This window comes from Choloepus didactylus, chromosome 12, assembly GCF_015220235.1.
Source record: "Choloepus didactylus isolate mChoDid1 chromosome 12, mChoDid1.pri, whole genome shotgun sequence".
NCBI classification, from domain to species: domain Eukaryota; kingdom Metazoa; phylum Chordata; class Mammalia; order Pilosa; family Megalonychidae; genus Choloepus; species Choloepus didactylus.
The window spans coordinates 32975205-32987573 of NC_051318.1; the positions used below are offsets into that span (position 1 = coordinate 32975205).

At 37.0% G+C, this 12369-nt stretch overlaps 1 long non-coding RNA gene across 2 annotated transcripts in view; it reads right to left on the minus strand.

Moving 5' to 3' along the window:
* Positions 1 to 3196: 3196 nt before the first annotated feature.
* LOC119507137 overlaps positions 3197 to 12369 on the minus strand; it is a 78115-nt gene continuing 68942 nt past the window's right edge. For both annotated transcript variants that reach the window (XR_005211144.1, XR_005211143.1), the window contains exons 2-4: positions 5356 to 5597; positions 4609 to 4645; positions 3197 to 4186 (exon numbers count right to left, since the gene is read on the minus strand). This is a non-coding gene — a long non-coding RNA (uncharacterized LOC119507137). The remainder of the gene's footprint in view (positions 4187 to 4608; positions 4646 to 5355; positions 5598 to 12369) is intronic.

Consider the following 12369-nt stretch of genomic DNA (forward strand, 5'->3'; position numbering starts at 1 on the left):
GATACTTAGATACCAATAGACAAATGGGTCCACAAATATGACATTCACAACAGAGAACATATAATGGTTTATAAATGTTTGAAAAGAAATTTAGCCTAGAAAACTTTAAAAGAGGATGTACAGTGTACCTCACCTTGTTCAAAGGAAAATTTCAATGATGTTCCCACACAATATTTTCTTTACAGCAATGCTACGCATAGTCCAAAGCAAGCTACAAAGTGATCACTTAAGTGAAGTATATGAAAGACTTCTTGGATTATTATTTGTGGACCAATTAAATGTGGGGGAGTTGCTATATTAGGTAACTTTCTTGGGGTAAAGTAGGAACATGTTGGAAGTTAAGCATTTTTTCTTACTCCCTTGTTATGGTCTCTTTGAAATGTTCTTTTATTGTATGTTTGTTTTCTTTTTAACTTTTTTTTTCATACAGTTGATTTAAAAAAGAAGGGAAAGATAAAAAAAAAAAAAGAAAAAGAAAAACAAGGAAAAAAAAAAGATGTAGTGCCCCCTTGAGGAGCCTGTGGAGAATGCAGGGGTATTCGCCTACCCAACCTCCATGGTTGCTAACATGACCACAGACATAGGGAACTGGTGGTTTGATGGGTTGAGCCCTCTACCACAGGTTTTACCCTTGGGAAGACGGTTGCTGCAAAGGAGAGGCTAGGCCTCCCTATGGTTGTGCCTAAGAGCCTCCTCCCGAATGCCTCTTTGTTGCTCAGATGTGGCCCTCTCTCTCTGGCTAAGCCAGCTTGAAAGGTGAAATCACTGCCCTCCCCCCTACGTGGGATCAGACACCCAGGGGAGTGAATCTCCCTGGCAACGTGGAATATGACTCCCGGGGAGGAATGTAGACCCAGCATCGTGGGACGGAGAACATCTTCTTGACCAAAAGGGGTATGTGAAAGGAAATGAAATAAGCTTCAGTGGCAGAGAGATTCCAAAAGGAGCCGAGAGGTCACTCTGGTGGGCACTCTTATGCACACTTTAGACAACCCTTTTTAGGTTCTAAAGAATTGGGGTAGCTGGTGGTGGATACCTGAAACTATCAAACTACAACCCAGAACCCATGAATCTCGAAGACAGTTGTATAAAAATGTAGTTTATGAGGGGCGACAATGGGATTGGGAAAGCCATAAGGACCACACTCCACTTTGTCTAGTTTATGGATGGATGAGTAGAAAAATAGGGGAAGGAAACAAACAGACAAAGGTACCCAGTGTTCTTTTTTACTTCAATTGCTCTTTTTCACTCTAATTATTATTCTTGTTATTTTTGTGTGTGTGCTAATGAAGGTGTCAGGGATTGATTTGGGTGATGAATGTACCACTATGTAATGGTACTGTAAACAATCGAAAGTACGATTTGTTTTGTATGACTGCGTGGTATGTGAATATATCTCAATAAAATGAAGTTAAAAAAAAAAAATAAATGTGGGGGAACATGTACCCAGAGTAGTAACTTTGGCTTTAGAATATTGATCTGTGGCTGACTTTCTGATGATAAGTATCTATTAGGCTCATTACCTATCTTTTCAGGGAACTCCCAGTTCAAGATAATACAAGTCTAACACCGTGCATGCCTTCTGTCTTCTAAAGGTGAGGGGAAATTATCCAACCCAGAAAAAGTAGTTATGTTCTTTAAGAAACTAATTTAAAAGACACCAGAAAGCATCCTTTTTTAACACATGCAAAAAAATGTTGGCATTTCCATCAGGCAGGATTCTTAGCCTATTTGAATACAGCTAGGTTTATATTGAATTCATGCAGGCTAATCCATCGGGTAGTTTAGTCCAAAACCGGAACTCACAAAATCAAGACTGAGGAAGAGTCAATAAAAACCACTTTTAATCTATCATTGATTCCAAATTATTATTTTCCAAGAGGGTGAAGAGCATAATGGTAAATTAAGATAGAATCACCATATCTCAGAACAATGTATTCCTCACAAAAAGCTCTGACCCAAAAAACCATACTTAGAGTTTTTTAAGCAAGCAGCCAGCTTCTTTTTAAGGTGAAATACCCAATAAATGGTTCTGTAATTTGAGAGTGTAAACAGTGTACTGACTTTAAAAATAAGATACATCACATTTTGGGTTTATCCGGGATAAACAATTTATTGAGAATGGAAAACCACCATCGAGTAATTCCTCAAAAATTGGTTCCTCCTGAGCACGTTATTAAATACGATTCATTTTTATTGGCAGATGATCAGTTCCTCCAACTTTACGTATTCATAACAGAGTTCCTTACCTCTTCACAATTTCCCTCCAAATATGCCCCCCTCCATCTTTTGCATCTCAGTAAATGGTGCCATCATCCCCACAGTTGCTTGCAAAGGCCAAAAACATATTCTCTTCTCACACACCACATCGAATCCCTCAGTAAATTCTATTGGATCTCCATTCAATATGTAACCAAAATCCGGCCTTTTCTCACCACTTCTTCCTCTACCATCCTAGTGCAGAACATCTCTCATTTGGGCTGTGAAATAGCCTAGACTAGATTTCCTGCTCCACTTCTGACAAAATAATACACAGTGATCAGATCAACTTCTAAAAGTACAAATCAGATTATGTCACTCTTAGCCCATAAAATCCTCTGTAGCTTTCAATAATTCTCAGAATAAAATCAAGACTCTTCACCATGACCTCCAAAACATGCGTGATCCATCTGCTGCCTATCCCTGTCACCTCGTATCCAACTGCTTTCTTCCTCTACTCTAACTACAATGTTCTTTGCCCAGCTACTAACCCCATTCACACTCTCACTTCATTTCAATCTCCACTCAAATCCTCCTTAAACACAACCCTCAACCTTCTCTAAAATATCCACACTCAACCTCTATTCCACTACTCTCTATGCCTTAGAGTACTTTGTATAACTTCATAGTATATATGACTATCATACATGTATTTGTTACTGTGTACAGTATCTCTCTTCCCTGCTAGGATGTTAGCTTCATGAGTGCAGGGCCTTGGTCATTTTCATGGCTGTACCCAGCCTCCAGAAGGATATCCAAAAAGCGGTATTTACTTGATGAATATTTACTGAACAAATTGTTGAGAAGAACAAATACAAAAATGGGTAAAATTACTCTAAGGCTTACTGTTATCAACTAAAATCCATTATGCTTTTAAGAATGTACTCAGTCTAGAAAGCAATGTGGAAATATGTTTAAAGAGACTTAAAATGTTTATTAAATCAATTTCATTAAATTGTGCCATAAATTACATTTTGCATTTAATACAATTAATATGTACAATATTGACTGCATTATACATTTCATTATCCAATAGCTACCTCCAATTTTTATAATATATTGTGCATACTGTCTCACTTGAGCCAGAAGAATAAATGTTTATTCTTATCACTTTGATATAACAAAATGTTCATCTGCCTTGTATTTGGTATTTCAAATTCTGGGAATTTGCCTTAAAAAAATTATTCAAAATTTTGGCAAAAATATAATGACAAATGTATGAACAATTTTAAAAGAAAATTGGAGGTTTCCATCTCAATCCCTGACCACTAAGATCTTCCAGGATATTGGCAGCCTCCAAACTGCTAGATCAATCCCTCTTCATTCCACTGAATCTGAATCATAATGTTTTCCAATGACAAATATCTGTGTCTTTCTTCTTTGGAAGTGTTTGTATGTTTCAATGAGAAATTAACATAATTTTAGAGAGTACATGAGGGAGAAAATTTCTAAAGTGTTTTCCTTTTGCTATTAGGAAAGAAAACAAAAATACAAAGACATTAGTGCCCAATCAAGATGGGAAATGTCATAATCTCAGAAGTGGTACAAACTGGCAATAATCCTATTTTGACTAAAGATTAACTTAAAAATATACATAGTATTAGGATAGGCAGATAGATAAATGGAACAGAAGTGAGAGTCCAGAAATAAAAATTTATGGTCAGTTAATTTTTGACAAAGGTGACAAGGAAATACAATGAAGAAACTAAAGTCTTTCTAACAAATAGTGCTGGGACAATTAGATAGCCATATACCAAATGATAAATTTAGCCCCTTATCTCACACTACAAACAAAAATTAACTCAAAATGGAATATAGACCTAAATGTAAGAGCTAAAACTATAAAACTTTTAGAAGAAAATACAGGAGAAAAGTTTCAGAGCCTTGGATTAGGCAGAGTTCTCAGTTATGACACTGAAAGCAGGACCTATAAAAAGAAAAAAAAATGATAAACAGGACTTAATCAAAATTTAAATTGTTTGCACTTCTAATAGCACTATTAAGAGAAAGAACTGTATCCATAATATATTTTAAAACTCTAAAAAGTAAGCAGACAATCCAATTTTTCAAATAGGCAAAAGATTTGAATAGATATTTCATCGAAGAAGACATATAAACGGCTAATAAGTATGTAAAGAGATTATCAACATCATAGCGACCAGGGAAATGCAAAATAAAAACACAATGGATAGCCACTAGAATGGTTATAATCAATAAGTTAAACTAACAAGCATTGGCAAGGATGTGAAGAAACTGGAGCCCTCATGAATTGCTGGGGAAAGTGTACAATGGTAAATCCACTTAGGAAAACTATTTGATAGTTTCTTAAAAAGTTAAGCATAAACTTACCATACAATGCAGCAAGTTCATTCAAAAGGTATTTACCCTAGAAAAATAAAAACATATGTCTACACAAAGACCTGTATGCAAATGTCCAAAGTAACATTATACATAATAGCAAAAAAATTGGAAATATTCCAAATGTTCCATAGATTGGTAAATGGATGAACAAAATGTGGGATAGTTATACAGTAGAATACTAATTAGCAGTAAAAAGTATCAGACTACTAATACAGGCTAAAACATAGATGAACCTCAAAAAACATTATGCTACAAGAAAGAAGCCAGATGCAAAATTACTGTATAATTTCATTTAAATGAACTGTTCAGGAAAGCAAATCTATAGAGACAAAGCAGATAGCAAGATCCTGGGGCTGGGCATGGGAGCAAGGATTTATTGCAAAGGCATGGGAACCTGTGGTGAATGAAGTGCTCTAAAATTAGATTGTAGTGAAAGTTACACACCTCTGTAAATTCACTAATAATCATTGAATTATACACCTACAATGGGTGGATTTTATGGTATGTAACTTATGCCTCAGTAAAGCTGTGAAGAAAACTAATAATTAGCAAGAGTTAGGAGGTAGAGATGTGTGTTTGAAACAAGTTCAGCAATGTACTGATAATTGTTGAAGACGGATAATGGGAAATAAGTGTTTATTGTATTATTCCATCTACTTTTCTGATGTTAGAAATTTTTATAATAAAAAGTTTTAAAATGCATATATACATATATTCATAATGAAGTACCACAACCTGGGTAGTGTAAAACAACAGAAGTGCATTCTTTCACAGATCAAGAGGCCAGAAGTCTGATATGAAGTTGTTGTCGGAGCCATGCTCTCTCTGAAGTTTCTAGAGAAAATGTTTTCCTTGTCTCTTTTAGGCTCTGGTGGCCCCAGGCATTCCTTGGCTTGTGGCAGCATCACTCCAATCTCTGACTCTGTCTTCACACGGCCATCTTTCCTCTGTGTCTGTGCATCTGTGTTTCTTTTCTTCTGTAAGGACACAGTCATATTGGATTAGGACCCACTCTAATTCAGTATGACCTCATCTTAACTTGATTATATCTGCAAAGACCCTATTTCCAAATAAGCTCACATTCACAGGTACCAGAAGTTACGACTTCAGCATATCTTTTTTGTAGGGCACAATTCAACCCATAGCAATACCTAAATCACTGTTAACTTTCTTTTTTTTTTTTTTTTTTATCATCATTTTATTGAGATATATTCACATACCACGCAGTCATACAAAACAAATTGTACTTTCGACTGTTTACAGTACCATTACATAGTTGTACATTCATCACCCAAATCAATCCCTGACACCTTCATTAGCACACACACAAAAATAACAAGAATAATAATTAGAGTGAAAAAGAGCAATTGAAGTAAAAAAGAACACTGGGTACCTTTGTCTGTTTGTTTCCTTCCCCTACTTTTCTACACATCCATCCATAAACTAGACAAAGTGGAGTTTGGTCCTTATGGCTTTCCCAATCCCATTGTCACCCCTCATAAGCTACATTTTTATACAATTGTCTTCAAGATTCATGGGTTCTGGGTTGTAGTTTGATAGTTTCAGGTATCCACCACCAGCTACCCCAATTCTTTAGAACCTAAAAAGGGTTGTCTAAAGTGTGCGTAAGAGTGCCCACCAGAGTGATCTCTCGGCTCATTTTGGAATCTCTCTGCCACTGAAGCTTATTTCATTTCCTTTCACATCCCCCTTTTGGTCAAGAAGATGTTCTCCGTCCCACGATGCTGGGTCTACATTCCTCCCCGGGAGTCATATTCCACGTTGCCAGGGAGATTCACTCCCCTGGGTGTCTGATCCCACGTAGGGGGGAGGGCAGTGATTTCACCTTTCAAGTTGGCTTAGCCAGAGAGAGAGGGCCACATCTGAGCAACAAAGAGGCATTCAGGAGGAGACTCTTAGGCACAAACATAGGGAGGCCTAGCCTCTCCTCCACAGCAACCGTCCTCCCAAGGGTAAAACCTATGGTAGAGGGCTCAACCCATCAAACCACCAGTCCCCCATGTCTGTGGTCATGCCAGCAACCATGGAGGTGGGGTAGGCAAAAACCCCTGCATTCTCCACAGGCTCCTCAAGGGGGCACCACATCATTTTTTTTTCCTTGTTTTTCTTTTCTTTCTCTTCTCTCCTTTTAACTTTCCCTTCTTTTTCAAATCAACTGCATGAAAAAAAAAGTTAAAAAGAAAACAAACATACAATAAAAGAACATCTCAAAGAGACCATAACAAGGGAGTAAGAAAAAGACAACTAACCTAAGATAACTGCTTAACTTCCAACATGTTCCTACTTTACCCCAAGAAAGTTACATAATATAGCAACATTTCTGTGAACTTGTTCCTACTATATCCATCAGAAATTAACAGACCATAGTCATTTCTGGGCTGTTAACTTTCTTTTGAACATTATATTCTTGAACCTAATATAATTTGTTAATCTTAACCATATACTTGTTATTTATTAATTAAGTTAATAAAATCTATATTCCATGTATCAATACTTTGGAGAATGGTATATACTATTTCCCATTTTCTAAATGGTTGTCTAAACCTACCAAGTGTTTTTACATTTCATACAAAGATTCCTTGTGTTTTCATATGTAAATTCAACATTTAGATGTAAGTCAAACATCCAGATCCTCAAATCCTGTCTTCCTGACTACTTTCCAAAGACTAATTCAAGGTGATAGGAATGCCAATCTGTGAACTTGATTGTCTTTAAGAGCATCAATCCCAACCCTTTGATGTACATTTAAGTAACTCCAAACTCTTATCTCAACCTTGGAATTACTCAAGTTTTCAAGGCATCTTTCTGATTTCAGTGCAGACTTTCTGATATCCTTCCGTATAGGAACAAAACACCCAAAATCACCTCAATTTAGACTTGTTCCCCAAGGTCAGACTTATATCCAAGCTAGTATCTGAAGAAAGTATGGAGAAAGCCAGAAAAGCAGTCATGTCTCAGTAAACTTTATTCTATATCAATGCATGTTTTCATATGGCCACATTTACTGAGGTTTTATGGAATGTTGAACTAAGTAACAGATAATGGTACATTGTGTCTAGATAGCAAAACCTTGCCCGACAAGTCTCCTGACCAGCATTCTTAACTCAAATGGCAGAGAGTGAAGCAAAGAGATATAAAGTGATTCTTGAAGGGCATCCCATGAGAGGCAAGAAATGAACCACTTATTTTTTCACTTTTGGGCTCACCTCTCCACCTGATCTCAGCAGGCTAAATTAGTGATATTCTACAAATTAAGAAAAAAAAAAAAAAAGGCAAGCAAATAAAAGGCACTGGAATTTTAGAACACTTCTCACAATTTTTTGTTTCATAAATATTCCTTTATTTAAACTGTTATAGGGTAAAATCATGACTCTCATGCAGAAACACAACAAACTCATGTCAAGCCAGTTCAAAAGAATAATCGAAGTACCACACATTTATAGTCAGATAAGGAATGCTGAAATTAATTTATAAATAATACAAAACACACACTTGAGGTAAAATCAATTGCATTACACCAAACACATTTTGCATTGCTACAGAAAGGAATTATTTGTATTCTTATCAGTTTTCTAAAAGTTAACTTCGTCTGCATAGGATTATAAAGAACTTAGTCAAAGACGAAGGCAGAGATAACCTTAATGGATGAGTGAGTCAGGACACACACTAAATTTCAGTCTTTCTCAAGTTTTTTTCTTACACAATCTGATGAGACTTTTCATAATAACAAATGGTATTTAAATAGTGAATGTGTCAAAATGAAATTTACTGGATTTTGAACGTTTTTCCAAAGTTACCCCAATCTGTCCTCTTCCAATCTTTAAAAGTTTATTTGGTTCGAGCTTTGCTCCAAAAACATAAATCCGATTTATGAGTTTCCTCAAATGTAATTCTAGGTGTTGTGAGTTATGATATTAGAATCCTGATTAAGGGCTTCTGTGTGCCTAGTGAAGCTTCCCCAGGATCCAGTAACATCGTACAGAATCGTCACTCGCTGGCCCATTGAGATCCAGAAGGACTAAAATGCCTGACCACCCCTGGTCTAACATTTGGCCTTTGATTACAAATTACCTAAAACAGGTGAATTTCTGTTTCAGAATATCAGAGGCTATTTCTCTTTAAAGTAAGCCCTAGTCCCCAGTTCCTGTACTCCCTAAGTCTTGAAACCACTTTGGAGTAATCTGACAGCATAAGAGCCACAGGCAGGACTCATATTCTGTATCTTCCATGTTAGGTAGAAATGACCTTAAGCCGCCTTCTGCTTGGTTTGTTTCCCATTCCAAAACAGATGCCACAAACGTTTTCTTTATTCCTGCTTCTGCAGTCCCTCATTTCACTCTCCAAAACATCCTTGGACATTCCTTTCTGTATTTGGTGCTTTAGAGTGTAAACTGAGATTTTCTTGGTTTGTCTGGATCTACAGAAAGAACTGGGACCCAGACTGAACAAAGTCACTCCCGAGGAAAGCTTCACCAGATCCCTGTTTGCTGGCAGGATGAGGGTCAGAGTAACCACTTATTGCAAGCCCAGCCCTTGAATATCTGAAGTGGATGGAAAAGATCTGTTAGGGCACTGCCAACTCCCCTAAGATGTATGACTAATGACAATGAAACACTCTAATTATTATGACTATCATTTAGTATGTGTCAGATGCAGTTAACTTTTTATTTACAAATAAAAACTTGTCAATTATCCCAAATCCTTCCTCAGAGATTTCATGGAACATGAAATCATACAGCCACTCCATTTACATTAAATGAGATAGTACTGGTAGAAGCACTAACAATCATGTAGACATATCTTCTAGTACTATAATTCATACTTTCAAGATAGACCAATCCCAGGAAAGCACACTTGGTTGCTAATGCAGCATGGCTCTTTTCCCATGTAGCTAAGTTGTCAGTTAGCTTATTGAGGCTGTTCTAAATGGCATATAAAAGAGGACCAACCCAGCCCCAAGGCTGAAATGACCAAGGATGAAGAGACATGTGACAGCCTGGTTATCCCTGAACTCTAGGAAAAAGAGGAGTTCCCAGGTAAAAGAAATTTATAGCATATCCATAAAGTGGAGCAAAAATTAGAATCAGGTCCCAGAACTTTTCATGTCCTAAGAAAGGTAAGAGGCTCTTTTTTAAAGTCTCTCTCTTCATCCAGGGATAAAGCAAAACATTCTGACATAGAAGTTTTGATACAAGCATTTCAGTGCTTCTGTCTTCATGTAGTTGCATAAAAATGGATGGACATGACAAAGTGTTAAAAACAGTACTTTTTTCCTTATCCAATAATGTGAATAAAAGATAATGAACTATATCACATCCCTGACCCTGTCCTCAATCCCCATCCTGAGAGAGATTCAGCAATGGACTAAGGCCCAGGGATAGAGTAGTGATATCTGTTTTGTACATTACTTAGAACAATTTTCTTATAGGCTGAGAATTTCCTGAGTTTTTTTAAGGAGGCTGAAAACAACCACAAACAACCACATCACAATGTCATATAACCAACCATAAAGTACCACCCACATCCTCTCTATCAGGGGCCAAATCTCAGAACATCAGGATGAGATAATAAATCAATATTCACCTTGCAGCCTTTCCTAACTTCCTTACTGGGCAAGGAACAGGACATTTGAATTTGGTGAAAGATCCTGAATCAGCACTAAAGACATCATCAGAGATGGAGGCTTTCTGATTGGATTAAAAATATCACCTGCTGTAAGCTAAAAAGGCTTATCAGATAAACCATAGGATTCTCATATTGAAAGGTGATTACAGAAATCAACAGCATGTTAAATATTAAGCATTTCTTGGAACGTGAACATTGTTCTAGAGGTTATAACATCATAGGAAATGAATCTTCAAGGGATTTCAAGGTCTTTGGCTCTAACTCTGCTGAACTACAAAAATGGTAAAGTATCTAAATGGGTTCTAGGACCAACACTAGAAGGAAACATGACTGCTTGAGGGTGTTTTGCTTCTCTGCCCCCAAATGTATCCAGGCATCAGTACCATTGCCCTCCGACACCAACAGCTTCTGGGGAAATGCGGTTAAATCCATAACCTTGGCAACCTTCAAATTAGGAGTGTCTTTTGATTTTGTATATTGTTCTTACTTGAAAATTTTGTTCTCCCTCTTCCATAATATTATCAGATCTCTCTGGCCTTCCCTGACACTAAAACAAAAACGTATTCTATTTGTTTTACAGATACTCCCTGAGTATGTGCCAGGCACAATTTCAGGCACCGGAGAAGTAATTGGTGACTAGCGGGGCCTTGCCAGACCATTCAAACCATCCTTCACCAACATGCCATTCTTCCTGCTTCACGATCCTCTGTGTTATGTCTCCTTCTTGACACTGGGGGCACTCTTGTCTTTTTACCTGCCACTGATAACTGTGTAACTTGTATTCTCTAGCCTGCAAGGATTTCCACCCCAACAGCACCTGATTGCCCCTCCTCAAACAATAATGGTCAAAGTTGGTAGTTTCCATTTCAGGAATTTCCATCCTTAGCTACCAACCAGTATAGCCACCTTTAATCCTCAGTGTTCAATTTCTAACCTGCTGCCCACCTTTCAGATATGCTCACTCTGACTTTACATCAGTGTGATCTCTATAGAATCCATGATAGAATAATATGCTTCAGTTTAAGACACAATTAAAGCTCATACATCATTTTAGTTGTAAACAACCCTAGTAACACTAATATATATGCATCCACTAGTGTCATGGTATATAGAAAAATGCTTTTCTGCCACCTTTTCATCATTTAAGCCCACTCTTTCTGTTGTATTTTTTGTTGTTTTGTTTTGTTTTTTGAGAACATCCTAAAAGCCCAAATTCTCTATGAAGGTTTTTTTCACCACCTCTAGAGTTAATCATAAAAAGCCAGCATAGTTACAGCATCAGCACACTCCAAAATATTTACATTTTTAAAATATATTTTGTGCTTATTCCTGAAATTCCCATGTTTCTGACAAAATTCAAGTGCTTGCATTCATTGACTGCACCCTGTCTTAGGATAGACAATTTCTTGTAAATAAGATTGTTTAGTAAATAGTAATTGATATTCACTACTTCAAGTATGAAAGGTAAGAAACAAGGCATGAGGGTAGAAAGGACCTCTGTCTGCCTACTCTACCACTTCTATGAAAGCTGATGGCTTGGAAGAAGAAAGAAATTTCTCAAAAAAAAAAAAAAAAGTAAGGAAATTAGCAAATACAGATTTCTCATCTTGATATTATTTGGTATAGGGTTGTCAGATTTAGGGAGAGAAGGGTTAGTGAGTTTTTTTAGAAGTGAGGGGTTCTTTTTTGTGTGTTTGTTTTTATTGGATAAAGCACTGGACTCAGAAATGTCTGTTTTCAGTCATGATGATCTGCTAGGATTTGGCCCTGCACCCTTGAGAAACCATCCACATCTCTCCATCTCAACTCTTCTCATGCATAAAATGAAAGGGCTGGGCTAAACATCTCTCCCATCCTCTCAGAATGTTAACTGATATTCATGGTATCCTGCAAACTGTGCAGCTTATCTGTGCAATGGCCCAGACATAAAGGTGTGCCTTGGCCATAATCCCTTCACCTCCAATCTGTGTCTACTGATGTTCCAGGAGATAGAGGACTGTTCTGAGAGATTCAGAATTCTCCATTGATGGTAAGCAGTAGCAACAATGTAAAGTTAGTAGAAGTGAATATAAAAAAAGGATTTTGTCCCATTGCTAAACCTTG